The following is a 21,132-nucleotide window of genomic DNA, read 5'->3' as shown; positions in this document are numbered from 1 at the left end:
GATTGTATGGATGCTATCACTAACACAAATTATATTTCGTTCATCTAGAGAAGGATAAAGATAACAGACAGAGGATGGTCACGGTAACTATTTCTAAGGTGCTTCATATCAAAAGAAGTGCTGTGTTAGTTTTACTCAAATCAACAGACTACCTTATGTTGTGTTGACAAGTAGAACACAAGACTCTGTAATAAAAGTAGCGATCTGGCAGCATGATAATTGTATGGTATCTGTGTTACTAATACCAAGATTAAGGCGTTACTAACTTAAGATTTAGAGACTGATGTAAACTTTTAATTTTTTCATTATTTAGACGATTTAATTTTGAATTTGTATACAAAAGCAAATAAAAAATACGAACGTCGCATCCCTACTTAACTTGAACTCATAAAATATTGTACAATTCTTACTGCGTGAAGGATAACAGCATGTAATATATTTAATCATTACTTATTCTTTAAATTAGTTTTGCAGAAACTTTATTATTGAGTTAAACACTATTAAACTGTAACTCGCGCAAAAAAAGTGTTAACAATCTTAATAATGAAGACTTTTTGTAGAAGTTTCTAATTTACACGTAGATATTTTCTTCATATGGACAAGTCAATTGCTGATGCTTATCAAATAACAATTATTGCATTATAAAGATAAAATGATGGCCATGAATACTGATGTTACTCTCTTGAACACAATGTTTCTAAAGGAGGCGGCATGTTTTGTACAATCATTACTTTGGTAAATAACTGAGATGAACATTTTCGAAATTAACAACAACCACGAAACGCCGCGTTCCGATACAAGAACTGTATTGCATTGTATGTATTTACCTTGACCAACATCATTCTGACGTACTTATGTACTTTATATAGTTACTTTAATGCATGCCATGCAATATTGTAATTGTTTCATGCAGTAAAGAATATTATTATTATTTTGTAATATAAAAGTTTTTTTCCTAAAACTACATAATCTCTCCAGGCCTGCTCTATAAACTATGTGTCTTGTGTTTTTATTGTTGAAAGTCATATAGCCCAACTGGTTTTTTTTTTTTTTGTATTATGGTTTGCAATTCTAGAAAAAGACTCCAAGACCTCCTGAACGAATGAACATTATTTCAATCGCAAATGATTACTGTCGTTCAGGAGGTCCAACTGGTTTTGATATTGTAGGAATGCAAAATTCCTCATCACCGAGAGGCAATATTGTAATTTTGAAGTCATCGGAAAAAACTTGTTAACCTATCTCTTGGAATCTTTCGTTGGAGTTTTTCCATAACTTCTCTTTTTACAGATATCGGACTGGTAATACCGGTATTCTTAGTGGTTTGTAAATAAATCGCAGCATTTCGAGGGACAGGTCGTTATCGTTAGCGGCTATTAACAGTTCTTTGCGGTAGATGGATATCTCCCTCACACTGGGAGAGAGTCAAGGTAGTTCACCAACCTTTAGATCTTATATTTTGGCCATAGTTTTATGTCTGTCAGGACTGAATGTTTTTATTACCACAAACAGTTCTTGTGTAATTTTCTGTTACCGCGCACATGAATTGTCAAAATTTACAAAAATTTCTTCTGAAACATAATTGAAAAACAACGGAAGAGAGGGATGCAAATAGAAAAGGGCAAGGCTTTCTGTTAGAGACACACGGTGTGGGCGATTGCCCGTCTGAGTTCTGTCGGAGCTCCAGACGAAATATAAGTAAACTGTGGTAAATGTGTCACGCATGACACACGACGAGTGTTTGTCCGCCTGAGACTTGCAGCGTGCGCCAGGGTATTCTGTACTGGAGCGCGAACTGGCCGGGCCGAGGCCCTGCGTTGAATGGGCACGAACATACTGTACGGTCTGCGTGAACGCTCGGCTCACCCCACTCTCAGTGTTGTGTTCACGCTGAATAGTCAATCCGTAATCAGTGGCAAACAACAGTTTAGTAATGTGTCTTTTAAGAAATTAGTTGCTTTTGGTAAATAACTATTTTTCTCAAATAAATTGCACTCTTTCCTTATATGCTAACTAACATCTCTGGTTGATCACAAGCAATTTTGTGTCTTCCCCAAAACTTTTAGCTGTTTTCTAGAGCAGTTCATCGAAAGTAGAAATTACCATTCTGAAGTACTGAACGTTCTGAAAAAGTGTTGAACATTCCTAGTAAATAGCCTTTTATGGAAAATTGTAATGAACACATATATTTCTGTCGCGTTTTCTTTTATATTTGTGACGAAACGTTGCACTGCTAATAATTAACTTTAGTCTATCTTATGTTGTGTCAAACGCCTGAACGTACGTAAGCTCGGCGCCGTATGACCCTAGTCAAGAGCTCTGATAGCCACAATAATGGCCACCTGACACCCACTCGGTGAATGGTAGGCCAGACCGACTGACCCTACACAGATCTCGCAGCTCTGGGAGCCGTCTTGTTCCATCTAGAGGTACACGTACATACGTATACCTTCGAGACTACCTACTCGAGACAAAGATTCAACTCATAAATAATTCCTTCCTCAGACGTCGAGATTCGGCACTGAGAGATCGTGCACGATTAATATACGATGTGTTTAGCGTGTGCACTGTACTCATGGGATAGAACCAGCCTTAAAGGTTAATTATCCGGATACTTGGCTACCTTCATGCCACCCTAAACTACTTTACACCGTACAAATCGTAGTCTCTTTTGCAGCCTATATCGGACGATGTTGAGTGCGGAACAACTGCTCTCGTACCACAGCCTCGTGTAAAGTTACCCCTTGCGTGTCGTATACACAATTGTGACGTTTAAGCGACCATCTTGTGTTGTGTGCCAACTGTGTCATATACACGGGTACCGACAAGGATTAGCAACTTAGTTGTAACCAGTATTCCTGTGAGGAGGCAGTATTCTTGTGATCATAACTCACGAATCGAACACAGTCCTAAACATAGAGTTGAAGTTTGGACTGTACCCTAGTTTAAACCCCGTCCTTAAAACTGTGTAGAGTTTTGGCTCACGAAGCCTCCCATCGTCAAGGGTACGCTGGTACAAATCGATTATGTTCGCTTACCCAAATCGCTGAGCCAAGAGCTCATGGAATTGTGTGACTAATAAACCTTATGCGGAGTAATGGAATACCCTGTACGTCACATCAGCCGTGAAGGGAGCGGGTCACGGAGAGACCGCAGTAAAGAGAGCATCAGTAGCATTAAAACCTTTAGTGGCGAGTTCTCTTTCTACATATTACCTAACACTAACTTATCATCTAACTGTTTAGAAATAGCCGTCCATCCAGACAAACGAAATTTCATTGTGATGTACGTGTCAATGGGCAATTCCTGCCAGTCTGACATCATAGAATCATACTGAATGGACAGTTTTCGTCAATGTCAAGCGACATCTGTGTCATGTTTCATTCTTCCAGATGCGTGTATGTATTAAACACTAATTGAATTTTAATATTATCACGTTTTTGTAATTGCCACACCAATAATAGTATTTATTATATAATATATTTTGCGTTCAAGCAATATTTAGGATTCGATAACGAGCTGACCTTGTCGCTTGGACCCTCATTGTTCTTGCCACTGCAAAATCTAGTATTTACGCCATTTCACGTCCTATGCCATTGTATTTAAATAACTAACAATGTGACCATCCTTCCTGACTTACAACAAAATACTACTTCTGTCGCAACATGTGAACAATTTGCTTTGACCTCTGGCTTTCCTTTTTTGCCGTGTACTTCGCAGATCATCCTACATTACTCGTAGTACATGTCAAAATGCTACTGTTCTGATGATTTTGCAATTGCACAGAAAGTTCAGGCTCGTTCTTTATATTCTTAGACAGTTGACAAAATGGTTCAAAGTGATTAAAGTGTGTTTTCTATATAAATCAGTGATTACCTGAATGTGGTTCTCGTCGCGTACCCTATTATTATTAGTAGATGAGTTCACGCACTTAGAAATCAATGTCTGTGGTAGTTATTTAAGTATTGACGATTAAAAGAATATATGTAATAAAGTGTGGGGGAGGAACAGGTGGTCGGACGATATATGACGTGAGTTTTATGCACTAATGGAATTTTATCTTCTTGTTGCTGCCAATATTATAATAACAGTCCAGGTATGAGAACCAAAAGTTATAAAAAAAGGATATAGTACTATAGCTGGTACTTCTAAGCGGTGTAACAAATAATATGTACACAGTTGTAGGTGCCAGTGGATAATTTCAATTGGTAGACCAAAAGCAGAACTCTATTTAAAATTGCAATTTTCCAAACAAGAAAGATGTGTTCTTGTGCAATTGTTGTCATGCCGAGGATTGAATATGGTGGGAATATAAACAAGTATTAGCAAGTATTTTTATAAAACTTTTTGCTTATGAAGGAACATTTTATAATACCAAATGTACATATCTTTATATTTTAATAACATGTGTTGATCATTAAATTTAACATTGTTCTTAGGAAAGATAATTTTAATATACAGTATTATATTAACGGAACAAGAAAGTAGTTTATAGAATATTTATTATAATAGTGATTAATCGCGTTTACGCTCTACTTATTTATTAGTATTATTATCAAACAGTTGTCTACGTGTAGCTAATATTACATAATTGAGTAATAACTGGAGAACTTTACCCACCTTTCCCAAAAAGTTTATTTCTAAAAGAGAGCAGTTTCTCTAGCCAAAGGTGTAGAATGCGTCCATGTGAATGTGAAAAGAATCTATAAGTTCAAAAGCAAAAAGCCGACCTAGAGGAGATATCGTCTGTTTATGCGTTTTAGATAATATGTAAGATATGTGTTTTAGACTAGGCATTTGTATATAATGGGAGGATTACTATACGTAATTACTTTTCTAATGTTCAAAGATTTGTAATCGATAAGTTGGCTTATCTGAACTAAGTAAATTAGAATGGTTGTATACGTAGGTTCCTTATAACATTAAGAGGTCAAAATGTTCTGTGGTTGCGTTAAAATATCTTTTGTTTGTCAGATTATGTAAGTATTGGCACTTTCTTCTACTAGTAATATATCAGTATATTGTTATTAGACAAAGACAATTACTTTCAGTAACAACATACCAGAAGCGTGTCGTGCTTTAATTTATAAATGCAGAGCAATTGTCTAATTTTTTAGTCTGTTCGTGCTTTCTATTTCATCGTTATTAATGCACGACAAAGCTACACGTTAGACTCACCCATTCACTAACGGAATTGTTTACTCGCTTGCAATTGCAAAAAAGTATATTTGGGATTTTGAAAAAGCCAATTATTGGGAAGTTTTAAAATAAAATCCTAATTTAAGGTAATTTACAAGGTTGGTTAGAATCTGAAACTTGTATGCACTAGCCTTTGCGTGAAATTGGAAAACATAGAAATTCGAAAAAAATGGCTGTTATCGTTGTTATAGGGTTTTACGGGTATGCGATCATTTATCCCCAAATTACCCCTCTGGCTCCCAGCCGGCAGTTTTTCAGCTCTGGAAGTGAGTGTGTTAATCGTATGGCATGAGTTTGTCCCCAGAAATGTTAAGCATTTGCAAATAAGATCACAGTTTTAGCTCGTATCGCGTAACCAACCAGGAAACTCCAGAAAATGGGATTTTGCCGTTAAAGTGGAGTGGTGATCAGTATCCGTAATTTCCAATAAGAAATACTGTGGTAAAGTTTAACATTGTTATAAAAACTTATTTATAATCTCTTAAAATGTGATTTAGGAGCTTTTGAAATTTTGTGTTGCTGACCAAAATAAAAAAATCGAAAAAGTTGATTTGAAAAGGTTTCAAAATGGGGATTAAAATGTCATAATATGATAGAACATTCGTTTGTATTTATAACTAATTCTTGTATCTTTGTAATCCAAACAAACGTTCGAAACCTAATCCAAGAATATGGAAAAATACACTCAAAGATCTACCAACCTTCCTCTGCAACTTTTATTTGTGATCTTACAGAGCTTAACTCTGGTAAACTTTCATCAGGTCAACTTCACTCTGTGGTAAATTTAGCTCCCAGGGAAACCTTACTTCTGAATTCATCTGAGCGTAGAATCGAATAGTACCATAATTTAACTATCATTACATTAGATAACGAAATTCTTTCTCCGAAAACTACCTTTATATAGGGCTAGTCACTGATTCAATGACACAAATGTCCACGTTCATACAGTTGTGGAACAGACTTGACATTTAGTACACCGATTCAATCCAAAGTTCATATAACTAGATCGTCCGCTGCAAACTTTTTATTTTTAGGAACTCGTTTTAGGAGTCAAAATACCAGTAAAGGTTCGTTATAAATAGCTCGTTATCACATCGAAATTACTATAAATATAGGTATGTACTTATGTTGAGCCAAGTGCATTCAAGAAAACCAATTGTATACCTAAAAATGTTACAATAAATTTATTTGTCAAAGAAATGATACAGAACGTTTGTTCCTTTTTAACTATCCAGAATTTCCAAATTAACTCAAAAATTGACTAAAGTTAAACGTGCCTTCTCCCATACTACAGCTCAATAATTAAGAACCCACGTTGTTTGACTACAAATACCCATACCTAATGTATATATTTTGTTTGAGCAATAGTATTCTCCTGGTTAATAATTCGAACTTCATGATGGGGGAATAGATGGCTATCAGAGATACAGGGCCTGTACACCCATCATAAGTGTGCCAGCTTCTGCTATAATATTTCCTTTTTTTATTACTTTTCTGTAGTTGTTAAATCCCTTTCCGTCGTTAGGATTGTGGTAGTGGTCCAAATAATTATTCTACCTACAGGCATCTTAAAAACAGCAACTCGTGAAGAAAAAAAACCCGTTTTCTTCGGAATCCCCCTGATGAAGAAAGTACTCATTCCTTGTGTAATGCTGTCAAATTGCCGTGTCAAACTACAGCTTTATGGCTTTATTCCTACTTTAAAAATCTTTGTGCTAGTGAAGGAAACAGGATTTTTCCGGACATTTGCCATCGTTCAGTGAAACAAGAAATCAGTACACCCTCTCTTCAGAAATCAAGTGAACTGATTTATTGTTTAACTGAACGATGGCAAATGTCTGGAAAAATCCTGTTTCCTTCACAATCCTTCCATCGTCAAAAATAACCTTCAAACAAAGAATTTGTGGTAGTGTTTATCTTCTGGTGACACGTGAGGATAAGCCAACGTACGAGTGATTAGTTTTATTTACCTTGGATGGTTGCAGTGGTAATAATTACTGTTCTCAGAAGTTAACAGCACTTTGGATGTTTTAGACCACGTGGAGCTCTAACCTTGTGGGCTAAGTAAACCCAACTTTGTTATTTTCATGATGTGTGGGTCCCTTCAGTCAATACTCCAGTCAGCAGCTATTGTTACACCTACACCCGTTTCTTGACCACAGACAGTCATCAGGGTGAGTGGTTGACAACGCCCGCCATTCATCTCCCGAGTAGCCTACCAATGTCTGACATTTGAAATTTGTCCCATACATTCACCGTAATGATCCCTTTACTCCTTGAATTTGATTTTGCTGATCCATTCCAGGTGGAAAAGAACAATGTACGCAAATCACAATGCATGAAATCATATTTTTAAAGCCATCTGGATTAAAAATTACAATCTATATGGAGTTTTCAGTTTCTCTGTAGATCACTTGTCTCATTAACAAGATTTATTTCTAGTTTTATTTTGGTCAAATATATTTGTAGCAATTTTGAAACAAACTTCTCTACATCAATTTAAAATCTATATCTCTGAAATGTACACAACATTTTAAGACAAGTGCGTTCCAATTGTTAGTAGACCTTGCCCGAGAATCAATACTCTAATCAATTTGCTCTTCAATCCATCGTATGCCCTCCATTGTAATAGTTTGTGGGAAGCCTTATCAGATTATTCTAGGTTTAATGTTAAATGAACGATTAACGCGTTTGGGATTCTTTTTCCACTTTCCATCCACATGGAAGCTGTTGTTCTACTACCCTCCGTCTCTAGAACATGTTTTGTTCACTAAGACTAAGACAAGAGACATAGGGAATCTCTACTGTATATAAACCTATAGGGTCTTCTATGCGGCTTTCGTAGTGACAATCCAAACTGAATATCCATTCAGTATCGGTAAAGGTGTGGCATCGGGACTGTTCCTTACCTAGATACCATGGTACATCCAATATAAGAAGGAACAATGAGTACTTCTCGGTGATGCCAACGTGAAAGAATGTGAATCCTTCCTCTATTTCAACCTTTATCAGATATAGCGAGCAAGGGAAGGGCCACAACTACAGGATTTTAACTTTAAGGGAGACCCACCTACTTCAACATCCACACTTTGCATTTAACTAGGTCTGTAGATCGAGTTACCTCTTTACCTCCCATCCACACCCCAATATCGCTCGTGGCCATTAATTGAGGTTTTTGCTCGATGTATATGGTATCGGTTTTAGATGTTATCAGTGTATATTCTATAAATAGAAACCAGCTAGGAGTGAACCTTACCCTGATGATCTCCAGAACCTTCGCTTTCTTTTACTCAACTACCAAGGTGGCGACTTATTTAGCAATTTACACAAAATTTGCAACGGAGTTGTAACAACTAACTCGTATCAACAATAGAACAAATGGGCTAAAACTACAAACATCTTGCGCTAACTGTGGCATACCAGTAGATTGTGTGTACTTCATCACGGAATGTACAATATTATTCGAGTAGTAACCTTCCCTTATTTGTTTCAAGAAAAATGTTTCGATATATCGTCACAGTTTGCCCAGGTGCCAAGGTATTGAGAGTATTTGATTTATAATTGTGATACCATTGTTGTATAATATCATCTGTCGGTATGCAAATATCATCAACAGAATATCTACATTTAAAATTATCTGTACATTAATTTCTTGATTGTTGTCTTTTCCTGGAAAGAGGTTTCTCTTTGTTGTAAGTAATTTGCAATCACGTTTTACTAGAAGTGGTTAGTAGAACTGTTGAAATAAGCGCCTTGGGATGTAGAGATTAAATTATATTTTAACTTAGCAACTGGCGATGTTAAGTAAATACTAAAGTAAATTGTTCAACAAATTCTCACACCTGACAGTTGTATAATTCATATGTTTCCGTCCATAACTCGGTCAATAATTAATTAGTGAAAATTTGAGGTGAAGTAAGCATTTTACGTTATCAAACAAAATAAAAAAAATTAAATGTATTATTAAATGTAATAAAAAGTTAACAAGGGAAGTCTTGCATAGTTCAACAACACTGTCCAGGCAAGGAACATTGGTTCGGAAATGTAATACAGTATTTATTACCTGACGTCTGATTAGGTTATTCTGAGCCATCAACCAATTATTGAAATTTGCTGTTGAATTAATATCAATAATAAAGAAATAAAACGTTACTTTTTATTCTTAAAATATTATAAAAATACATTTTAAACTATCGCACTTAATAGGTTAACGAGTAAACGTACGTAAAATTGTGGGCACTCCGATGATCATGAAGTTTGGTGTCGCTGCCCAAAGTAACCTGTTTTGCAGTAATGTAAGTGATTAACCAACTTATTAGGTACTAAAATATTTCTACTAGGTACACATTCATTCTTCTCGCGACTAGTGAGCGAAATAATCTCGAACAAATTAAAACGTACATCGAGATTCGTGCCTCTTGTATGTACGAAACGCATAAAGTAATATTAACAGTCAGATACTAACCCAGTCCTATATGAGTACTGGCACTAACTCGGATGCTATTTTACCAGAACGCAAGCAACAAATAACCACTTAAAAACTTTAAAATTCCAACACACCAGTGAATCCATTTTGATAAAATCTAATTTTCTGAAATCAATGTTTTGACCATGAAAGACATGAAAATAATTAAACTACTTTGTTTGTGCCTAAGCCTAACTATAGCATAAGAAATTAGAAAAATCTCCCCTACATAACCTATTAACTCATAATATGGACGAATTTAAAAGCAGACATTACACTAAGAAGCAAAATTATTAAAAGTGTATGGGTCTCATATTGCCACATATTTGAGTTTTATTCAAATAAATACAATAATATTAGAAGGAGTCAAAAAATTTGCTTTTCAAAATAATAAAAAAATCTTTATGATGCCAATTACAATTAAACATATAATATGGATTCTACATCATGTTAATTATTTGTACAATGTCAAATAATAACGTTTTTCAATCTATTTAATTGTAAACGTAGATTATACATTCGTTGTATAGTGACTTATTTTTTCTCGTGTAGAACTTTCAGTTCATTTCTGCAATGTTAATTAATAACCCTAATTAGGTTATGTAATGTAGTTGAGTTTGATAGTTTAGTTATGTATCTAAAAGGTTGTTGTTTTTCAAGTTTACATTACTGCGGTTTCATTCCTTTCATAAAATATTCTCGCTTGGAAATATTCCCATTAGTTAGAATGAGTTCAAAGGTTTTATTTGTTTGTAATTTTCGAATTACAATTTAGTATGTTTCGAAAAGGTAAATAATTTATTAATTGCCGTTATTATTATTATATGTGTTATTTATGTATAAAGGAGTTGTATAGACAAAGACGAACTAACTACTCTTACTGAATTGGCTTAAGTACACATCGAAATTTGAAATATATTTTATAAATTTACTTCAGAACGTGCTGTCCTCTAACTGAATGTATCTTGTGTACCATGTACGTTTGCGTAAAATAACTTTTGTTTGGCCTTGTTGATCGGTCGTATTGATTTGGGTAAGGAGGATTCTAGGATGGTGAGGGACTAGGGCAAGGTGATTTCTTAGTGGAATATTGACAAGGCAGAAGTGCATATGTTGGTAATGGTAATAGTGACTAAACAGCCTTGCTGGTCGACTGGCTATTGTACACGGACGGTGGCTGAGGCATGCTGACGCGAGGTTAACGCTCAGGCATCAGGTGTTCAAGGTCAAAGGCATTAGGTTTGTGTTTCCCAGTAATTTCATCACCAAAGAAGTACAACTGAGGGTCGTGTATAACTATCACTTAATTGGACTCAATTTGGATTTTATGTGATCTTTAAGATGACGGGTATTAGAGTAAAGGAACGAGGGATTTAGGGATTACTAAAGTGTTATTCGTCAGTTATTCCTAATAGCCTAAGTGAAATTTAAAATACCATAACATTCTGTCGGTTTTAGTTCTGTGTTATTGTGTTGTGTGTTATGGGGCGTCCTCGTGAAGTGACTGTTTTCGAAAACGAACTGTTTGGTATGTACCGGTTTAAATGCATCGTAATTTGTAATTATTGCTGAATAGATTATAAACTTAACCCGTGTCACAAATAAAAATTAGTTAATTTATCGGTCCTAACTATGGCGTATAATAGGAAATGGTGGAATGTCTATGTCGCCTCGGGGGTGATTTTAATTCACTGTCGTAAAGATGACTTTAACCACGCCGTGGTATTTACAGAGAGAGTGATTAGCACTTGTAAACTTTTAGCTAATTCTCATCCTGACCACTCCGGATCTTGCGAACTCCTCATGGTGTATAATCAACGTCTATAAATAGTGTAAAAGAATAAATATGAATCGTTCCAAGTCCAGCCCTGTGAATAATTTCGTCATAAATATAACATTATCGTTATCAATTCGTGATTCTTATTATTGTTACGGATAAAATCAGCTCTTTTACCAGGTAGTGCCATACATGTACTGTATTTATTAACGAAATGTGTCTCGGCAGACTTTAGGCCCGGTAAAGTTTGTTGTGTAAAGAACAAATATCCTGTAAGTGACGTTGGGATGCTGTACATACTGATGAGCAATTGTCGACAGTGTTCAGGACCTCAAGGCCAAACGGATACAGGATGTAAAATCCGTTTTACTATCAACAATAGCCGTTAGATTACCTGCTATTGTGTAGTTCAAGATACTAGAGTGATGCGTTCGATGCCGGGAAACTCAGTAAATGATTGGTGTAATGGCCAACCTAATCAGAATTATATCGTTATATTTCGTTGTAACAATATCATTTATTTCTCTACCCCCAATAATCCAAAATCAAACTATTACGAGTAAAATTCAAAAAATATTAAGAGGGATAGCTTTGTATACTTTAAATGTACGAGTAACATAACCCTTGTTTAAAAGTCCTCTCACCTTACTAATTTTGGTTCAAGAAATTGAAAATAATTGCAAGCTTATGTGCCTGGAAAAACTCATTTCTGTCTAACTGTCAATCTTTTCGTATGGTATCTGAAGAACGAACTGGCCTACATATTAGAAATTGTCCACGAAGCTTAATTTCTAGATAGACAACGTCTAGTTCCATGATGATGGAAATGTTACTTTAAAGGGCTGAGCGGCAGCAAAGATTTTTACAATAGTCTTATGGGTAACCAAGATAGCAACGAGAAAATAGTAGAATTTTATTGTAAATCAACTGAGCACAGTGATGTGATACTTAAATATGTAATGAGGTTACTTTGTTGGATTGGTCGGATCCTTCAGTACGCCGTTGTATTAGTTTATTTATATATAGAAAATATTAGAATTTTATTGTAAATCAACTGAGCACAGTGATGTGATACTTAAACATGTAATGAGGTTACTTTGTTGGATTGGTCGGATCCTTCAGTACGCCGTTGTATTAGTTTATTTATATATAGAAAATAGTAGAATTTTATTGTAAATCAACTGAGCACAGTGATGTGATACTTAAACATGTAATGAGGTTACTTTGTTGGATTGGTCGGATCCTTCAGTACGCCGTTGTATTAGTTTATTTATATATAGAAAATATTAGAATTTTATTGTAAATCAACTGAGCACAGTGATGTGATACTTAAACATGTAATGAGGTTACTTTGTTGGATTGGTCGGATCCTTCAGTACGCCGTTGTATTAGTTTATTTATATATAGAAAATATTAGGTTTGTATATAAAATAGGATTTTTCATTACGTAATAAAATGCTACAAAGGCGATCATACCCGGTGCATATGCCCTTTTGGACCATTTAATCGAGTTATCGGATTTATTTGTGTAACTAGTACAAGTTCACCATTTATACATCAAAGGAGATAAACCACACAAATATATGCAAGAAGTCACACATGGTCTCCTACAGTGTACAAGTTAAAATTGAAGATATATGTAGTACTGTACTTAAAAGACACGGACGGAAAGGTGGTTGTATTTACGGTACGAGGAAGGAGAAGGTAGAAGTTATGTATGTATTAAGTGTTCTCTGAAAGTGGAAGGGACGGAAATAATTAATATAATGGTATAGTGTGCGCCCATTGTAACTGGAAGAGTGGGCCAGCACTCGAATGATGGGGTTGTTTGAAATCGACCAGTAATCATTACATTGGCTGGCAGCAAGCAGGATGACATGGCGATAACACGTGAATGTTAGTTTCAAGGGTAAGGTCAAGGGCGACCCTTTTGTACTGTACATTTACATGTTTTATCTACTGTACTCCAATAAAAATACTTGGTAATATCTCATTACTACATTATTAAGATTCCAAATTACATTACAATTCGTGTCATAGCTGAACTGTTCAGTAAAAACTATTGTAATTCGAGCTGTTTAATAAACTTGTTTAACAGCTTTTTGGAATATGCCAGTTATATGTTATAATATTAATATCATAACATCATAAGAAAATATGCATATTATTTATTGTCATTTTATAAGTCTTATTATAAGCCTATTTATTATATTTTTGTTTGTTTCGTTCAATTTAGTCTTATAGTAGTTGTGTGACAGTTTAAACCTTCTAATGTTGATCAATCGATCCAACATGTTTGCTTGTTTGTAACGTTTCATTACTTACAAACGTTATTTTACAAAATACCCAAAGGTTGCGCGACTCAAGTCCTTGATTTTTTTCATTATGTCATTTCTTGTAGGGTAATAATTTAATTATATTATTATAAACATTGGAATCCGTATTTCTCTAAGATAAGAAAAAACTGTTTGAAATTCAAATTTTAGTCAATCCTAAAAGTAAAGAATAAAATAAATAAGTTTCTGAAAGACTGTTTTACTGTTTTGTACAAAATTGCTGTATTGTACATAAATTGGTTATGAATTATTGGAAATTTTCATGTAATTTATTTTATTTATGAGTGAGATTTTACTTATAATTAGAAAATAAGTTCAACTGTATATGAAGTAGGTAATCCTAACTTTCGTTAACAATCAAATAAAAGTAAAGAGATATAAACATACATTTCTGAATTGCAGTTTAATCAAACCTGTATTTTAATAATTGAATCAATGTATTGATCTGTTCACCTTTGTAAATTGTAAAGCTCTTTGTAAATTGGTATACACTTTTACAATTTTTAATGTTATCGGAAAGTTTATTACACACTGTAGGACCTAAAAAGTCAAAAAGATTTTGTGTAAAATGTTTATTAGGTTTATGTACATGTACACTTTCTGAAATTCTTAATTTATTTTTGTAAATAATTGTTCTTTCAGGTAAATTATCGTGCAATAAATAATATAATTTTAAAACCTTGAAATTAAACATATTTTAGAGGCAGAATATCATTTGTCAAAAAACTAGTTTTTATGATAAGGAACGGCTTCCTGCTAGCCTTAGTTTATCTATTAACAGTGTAAACTGAATGTAAACACTAGAAATGCTTGTGTTGTTATGTGACTTGTTGTTGCAGGTGGACCGGCAGCATGTGTTCGTGACGCCACGCTCGGCCTTGGTGAGTGAAGCCACACTTGACTTGGTACACGGCTTGTTGTCTGGAGAGTAGTAATCTCCGCCATTTCTGCTAATTCATCTCCTGTCTCGTGACCTGTGTCGTTTTCCCTGTTGTACTGCGCGTGCGCGATCATCACGCGCCCTTCAACGTGCGTGTTCTTGTCGTAGGGGGTCGTTCAGTTTGAAACTGGAACGTACATTGTATTTGTTTACATTTGTGAGTCCATAAAGTACAACTTTCAGTTTCGTTACTTTTGAATTTGTCGAAAATTTACTGAACATAAATTAGTAATAACTAATGTCATTTAGTTGCATACTAATTTAAACGTTAATAGATCAAGATCCATGTTTCAGTAGCAAAAAGGGAAAGTACCTACACTCTGGAGTAATAGCAATTATTACATTTTTCTGAATATTTTTTTAATGAATCGTGTGATATCTAACAACGCTTTGCACCATTGGACTCGGAATAATTAAATATCATTTAAATAAATTTATACAGGGTGAGTCAGAAATATGGTAAAATATTTGAAGACGTGATTGTAGAGCTAAAAATAAGAGAAAAAATGTTATATAAACGTAGGTTCGGAAACGCTCCATTAGTGTGTAATGGCTGGCGAAAGATTTTGCTTTGTTTTCAGTTCACCTGGTGAAATTAAGTGATTCTGAAAATATCTTCTTCTTAAAATATTTTACCATATTTCTGACTCACTCTGTTTATATATATATATATATATATATATATATATATATATATATATATATATATATATACACACATATACACACTCAAGGGTCGTTTCAGTACAATCAGCCCTTAAAGGTTATATATAAGAAAAAAATTATAAAAAATATTTATTGTTTAAATAGACTATTATAAAAATACATTTTTAAAAGAACAAAATAATAAGTATTTTATATATATATATATATATATAGGTGTATATATATATTTTTTTTATATTTAAACAATAAATATTTTCTGAGTAACCAATCTAAATACCCAAAAGTTAAATGAATATTAAAATATATTTAAATGAGACTTCTCCAATAATTCTAAGACCATAATATTTGTTTAGTATTGTTCTCATATAGATGAAATAAAGATGGCCGCCAGTATAGCCGGCTCTTGGAACCTGACACTCTTTGATTTGGATTCAGTCTTCCAAATGAAAAATTCACGATTGGTGCTTAAAATCGTGTTGCTGACACGACAGTTGGAGGAATGTTGGAAAATACGTTTAAGATATGTAATAATTTTGGCATAGAAGCACACAGTCACTTAAGAGTGGACGGGGATATTGCCATGCTGCCTACTACACAATCCGACTCTATATCCGGCTACAGAGTCCTGCCAAATGTCCCCAGGGTGTAATGGTCCAGTGACTCCTTCCGACTCGACTGTCTATTTTGTTTCTGGTGGATATCTCTACTCGAATTGTATAATTACTGGTTTATTTCGAGTTCTCGAAAAATATCATTTTAGGAGGAGGAATTATTTTGTATTGAATATCGTAATTTTTGTTGAATAATTCATTTTTACAGTTAATGTTCGTCAATTTAACTGATTGTGATATGTATTAATCATACTTTGATCATCTGTAGTGTAAACCAGATATACTGATTCATTGACACGGCATGTATACATTTTACGAATTGTAGGAACCAAAAGTGTTCAATAAAACATTTTATAGTCACATACATGAGGATTCACCGTTAACATTTACCATAAAGATGTTCCTTCCGTACAGCGGAAACAAAGATAATGTATGACGTGTTTCTGAACTCTTAAAATATCACACTGTACAAGCACCAATAGTTATGAAGGCTGTTTGGCAAATCATAATTGTAAGCAAATTCCCTTGGCACTGCTAACGTTAAATTAGGTTTTATATTTTAAAATCAAAGGAAATAGAGTATCCAACTCTTATCTATTACACGAAATCATTGATGAGTGCTCGTGCTAAGAAATCTAGGGGTTAAGACCTGACAATCTTGCTGTCTATGTATTAGGCCCATCCTACCGATCCAACCCTTACTTGTTACACGAAATCATTGATGAATGCTCATGCAAAGAAATCTAGGAGTTAAGACCTGACAATCTTGCTTGTCTATGCATTAGGCCTATCCTACCGATCCAACTCTTACCTGTTACACGAAATCATTGATGAATGCTCATGCAAAGAAATCTAGGGGTTAAGACCTGACAATCTTGCTGTCTATGCATTAGGCCCATCCTACCGATCCAACTCTTACCTGTTACACGAAATCATTGATGAATGCTCATGCAAAGAAATCTAGGGGTTAAGACCTGACAATCTTGCTGTCTATGCATTAGGCCCATCCTACCGATCCAACTCTTACCTGTTACACGAAATCATTGATGAATGCTCATGCAAAGAAATCTAGGAGTTTAAGACCTGACAATCTTGCTTGTCTATGCATTAGGCCTATCCTACCGATCCAACTCTTACCTGTCACACGAAATCATTGATGAATGCTCATGCAAAGAAATCTAGGGGTTAAGACCTGACAATCTTGCTTGTCTATGCATTAGGCCCATCCTACCGATCCAACTCTTACCTGTTACACGAAATCATTGATGAATGCTCATGCAAAGAAATCTAGGGGTTAAGACCTGACAATCTTGCTTGTCTATGCATTAGGCCCATCCTACCGATCCAACTCTTACCTGTTACACGAAATCATTGATGAATGCTCATGCAAAGAAATCTAGGGGTTAAGACCTGCAATCTTGCTGTCTATGCATTAGGCCCATCCTACCGATCCAACTCTTACCTGTTACACGAAATCATTGATGAATGCTTATGCAAAGAAATCTAGGGTTTAAGACCTGACAATCTTGCTGTCTATGCATTAGGCCCATCCTACCGATCCAACTCTTACCTGTTACACGAAATCATTGATGAATGCTCATGCAAAGAAATCTAGGGGTTAAGACCTGACAATCTTGCTGTCTATGCATTAGGCCCATCCTACCGATCCAACTCTTACTTGTTACACGAAATCATTGATGAATGCTCATGCAAAGAAATCTAGGGTTTAAGACCTGACAATCTTGCTGTCTATGCATTAGGCCCATCCTATCGATCCAACTCTTACCTGTTACACGAAATCATTGATGAATGCTCATGCAAAGAAATCTAGGGTTTAAGACCTTAACGATCCAACGTCAAAAACTGATTATTAAGAAAATCTCCGAACATCGTTGTGGTAATGTGCTGGAACACTGTCTTGCTGGATTATAGTTTGGCCTGACGTTTGTGTTAGGTTACTACAACCCTGATATTAGCGGCTGATATTCACGTTAGTGGTTAAGTTGTTATGGGCAGGGATGATTGAGTTCGGTTAAGTGGAATGATTGGATATTTATTAATTAATTAAGTAGTTTTTAGGCACTGTGTGGGAAATACGATTGTTACACTTTAAACACACAATCGTGATTCTATTAAATTTCGTTTGTAATAGAAATATTTTAAAAGTACGGTAAATAGTCTTTCTTTCTCAAGTCGTATTTGACGGTTACGGTTTAGCTTGAGAGATTAAATGGATTTTTTTCAGACTGGTTAATTCACTGAACTCTTATGTTTAATTGTTCGATAAGTTTGAATGGGCTATTCAAGTGAACGATTGATCCGGATTACACGGTTTGAAAAGACCATTGTCATAAGCTTTTTTCATTTACCCCCGCCAAGTGAATTGATCTGATCCTTAATTTTAATTTACGTAATTGGAAATGCTTGAAGTTTATAATTTCAGTGTACGTCTTAAAAACTAAGCAGGATTACTTGAGTTTACAGGATTATGAGCAGTGTATCAACCATTTAATTCGGTCCATTCAATATTCGTTTCGTTGAGGCGTTCATTTCGTTTAGCGTTAGTTTCATTATAGATAAAACCTACTTATTTTAGAGTATATGCAATGCTGACCTAAGGAAGATTAAAGAGATAGTTCGACAGAAAGTAACAAAAATAATTCCTTTATTGATGATTACCTCATGTTGACAACTTTGTCATTTTGGTGCAGTGAACATTATTCGTTATTATTAAAGTGGATACAGTCACGGCTCTCCAATTGAGAGATCACGGGTTCAAACTCCAGGGAGGTCCAGTCATGAGAGGAATAATAACCACAGTGACCATAAACAAGCCAGCATAGCCCAAGAGCTGAGGCTTAAAAAAGAATAAAAAAAATATTACAAACCCCTAACTTCGAATTGGTAGGCATTAGTATGTAGCTGTAAATAAATAGATTGTTCTATGACATAATTATTTTATACATATTATGGGAATGATATGTAAATGGTTAAAATAAAAATTAAGTTATGTAATGTTTACCTCCACATTATCGAATTAATATACAATCTCGTTGTTATTTAAACGTGTTAATTCTTTATATATCACGTATTTCACCCAGACCGATGCTACTCTCGATATTGTCACTCAATCACTATATATTGACAAGTAAAGAGATAAGTTGTTCCTTAACCAAATTGCTGTTAAACTATACAAAAGTGATTAAACAGATTTAGAAGTAATTTATAACTACGCCCAATCTCAAGTGTTCAACTGGATACGTCCGGCACTATTATTGATTTTGTTCCTCTATTCGTTCATTTACGCCATACAAATTTTCATTTAGTCCGATAGTCGGTGTTTGGCTCAAACCAATACAAATTTACAGAGAGGTGCATTTAGAACATCTTTGAACATACTTTGTAATTTGAATAAGTTAGTGTTTGTATTACGAGAGATTGTCTATAAAACAGTTTGTAACTGAGCTACACTCATTCACTCATTTCATTCATTATAGCTGGAACTCACTAAATTTACAATAAATGGCCCCGCTGAGATGTTTTTATATGACAATAAATAAATATTAATACATGAAAATAGCGACAATAGCTATTTATGTTTTGAAACTGTTCCTGAAATACCACGATTCAAGATTTCTTAAAAAAAACGTTTTTCACGGTTCCTTGTATATAGCCTAAATTTAAACATGGTATAGTTGAAAATAGAAGTAAATTTTAAACTGGTAATATTTTAGTATCAAGGTATTTACTGGACATATCACTACTACTGAATTACCTGTTGAATCAAATAAGTAGGAACTCGGAGTACGGCGGAACCACTATCGTCTCCGCGCATGCGCATTAGGTGCTTCGTATCGTGCGTATCTCTGCGTCAGTGTCTCTATTCAACTCACGCCGTGTAACAAACGACTCGTTGGTTATAGCTTTATTTAACTTGTGAAGCGATAACGGAGCAACATCGTTACAGATCCAATGTTACATAAAGTCATGAGAGTCTTTCTTCTAGATCTACTATTCCAAGCTCTGTCTTATTTCCGATTCCTATGTCGATTGATTTACAACAATATGGGGCCGTGTTGCCTCGGCTGTCTGGCCGGCTTCAAACGAGCAGGCGCCGACAAAAATAAAAAAAACATGCTCAGTTATATTGTATTCAAAAATTAAATTTTTGAAATAGTAGGTTACTAAATTACACCTTCAAGATAAAAATGATTTTAAAAACTCCGTAGAAGACCTATGTCTAAAAACGCCTGAACCAGTATCTCTAGGTTGGCATCAATATAAAAACTGGAGTTATTGTATGTAAATTATTTGCTTTATAAGGAGAGATAAATAAGTTAGATTGTAATGTGACTAGATTATAATTATCGTAGTTGTACTAGTTAGTTTGTAGTTAACTTCCAAACCGGGGTACCTTATTTGATTCGAGAGTTGTGTATCTACTTCATTTGTAAATGATCCATCAGAAATAATCGGTTATCATTAGCAAGAACCACATTAACGTGCACAGGGCAACCGGTTGTGACTAGTCAGAGACGTAGTTATTGAAAGAAGCGAGTTGCATACAGCATAACAATGTCAGTTTTATATTACGTAATCCGCGTGGTCAATTAATTACTGGCTAGAATTGATAGCTCCTTTAAATGAAGAAATAAATTATCACTGTTATATGCAATATCTGATTGAAGAAGCAGTATAAGAGAGTAAATTGGATGCTGTTTAGTTTTGTCTATTAGACACACACTGGTTGTGGATTTCTTCCAAATTTATAACAAATTGAAACTATTTCCAAACCAATTCCAATTAATTTAAAGCCACATTTTATATGTATGTTGAAGTTTTGATCAGGAAACTTAAGGTGTTTAATATTTTTTAATATTTAAGAACTATTGAAAGCTTGGTTTCGTTTTCGTATGATCTCTCATGTGATGGGTCAAACCTTAGAAGTTATTACGTATTTCAGAAAGAGAGACTTCGTTTTAATAACTGTTTCAAACGAACTTCAAGATAATAAACTAACGTTTTGTTTTATTTTCATAAATGTAAAATTTTTAATGCGGAATGTATATATATATATATATATATATATATATATATACACAATATATATATATATATATATATATATATATATACAA

At 34.5% G+C, this 21,132-nt stretch overlaps 1 protein-coding gene across 2 annotated transcripts in view; it reads left to right on the top strand.

Moving 5' to 3' along the window:
• LOC124360911 (elongation of very long chain fatty acids protein AAEL008004) overlaps window positions 1-21,132 on the top strand; it is a 164,088-nt gene that overhangs the window by 10,390 nt on the left and 132,566 nt on the right. For both annotated transcript variants that reach the window (XM_046814973.1, XM_046814917.1), the window contains exon 2: window positions 14,617-14,658. The gene's annotated coding sequence lies outside the window, so the exon portion shown is untranslated. The remainder of the gene's footprint in view (window positions 1-14,616; window positions 14,659-21,132) is intronic.

Source organism: Homalodisca vitripennis, chromosome 1 (assembly GCF_021130785.1).
Source record: "Homalodisca vitripennis isolate AUS2020 chromosome 1, UT_GWSS_2.1, whole genome shotgun sequence".
Taxonomy (NCBI): Eukaryota; Metazoa; Arthropoda; class Insecta; order Hemiptera; family Cicadellidae; genus Homalodisca; species Homalodisca vitripennis.
This window is presented reverse-complemented; position numbering and strand designations above follow the sequence as displayed.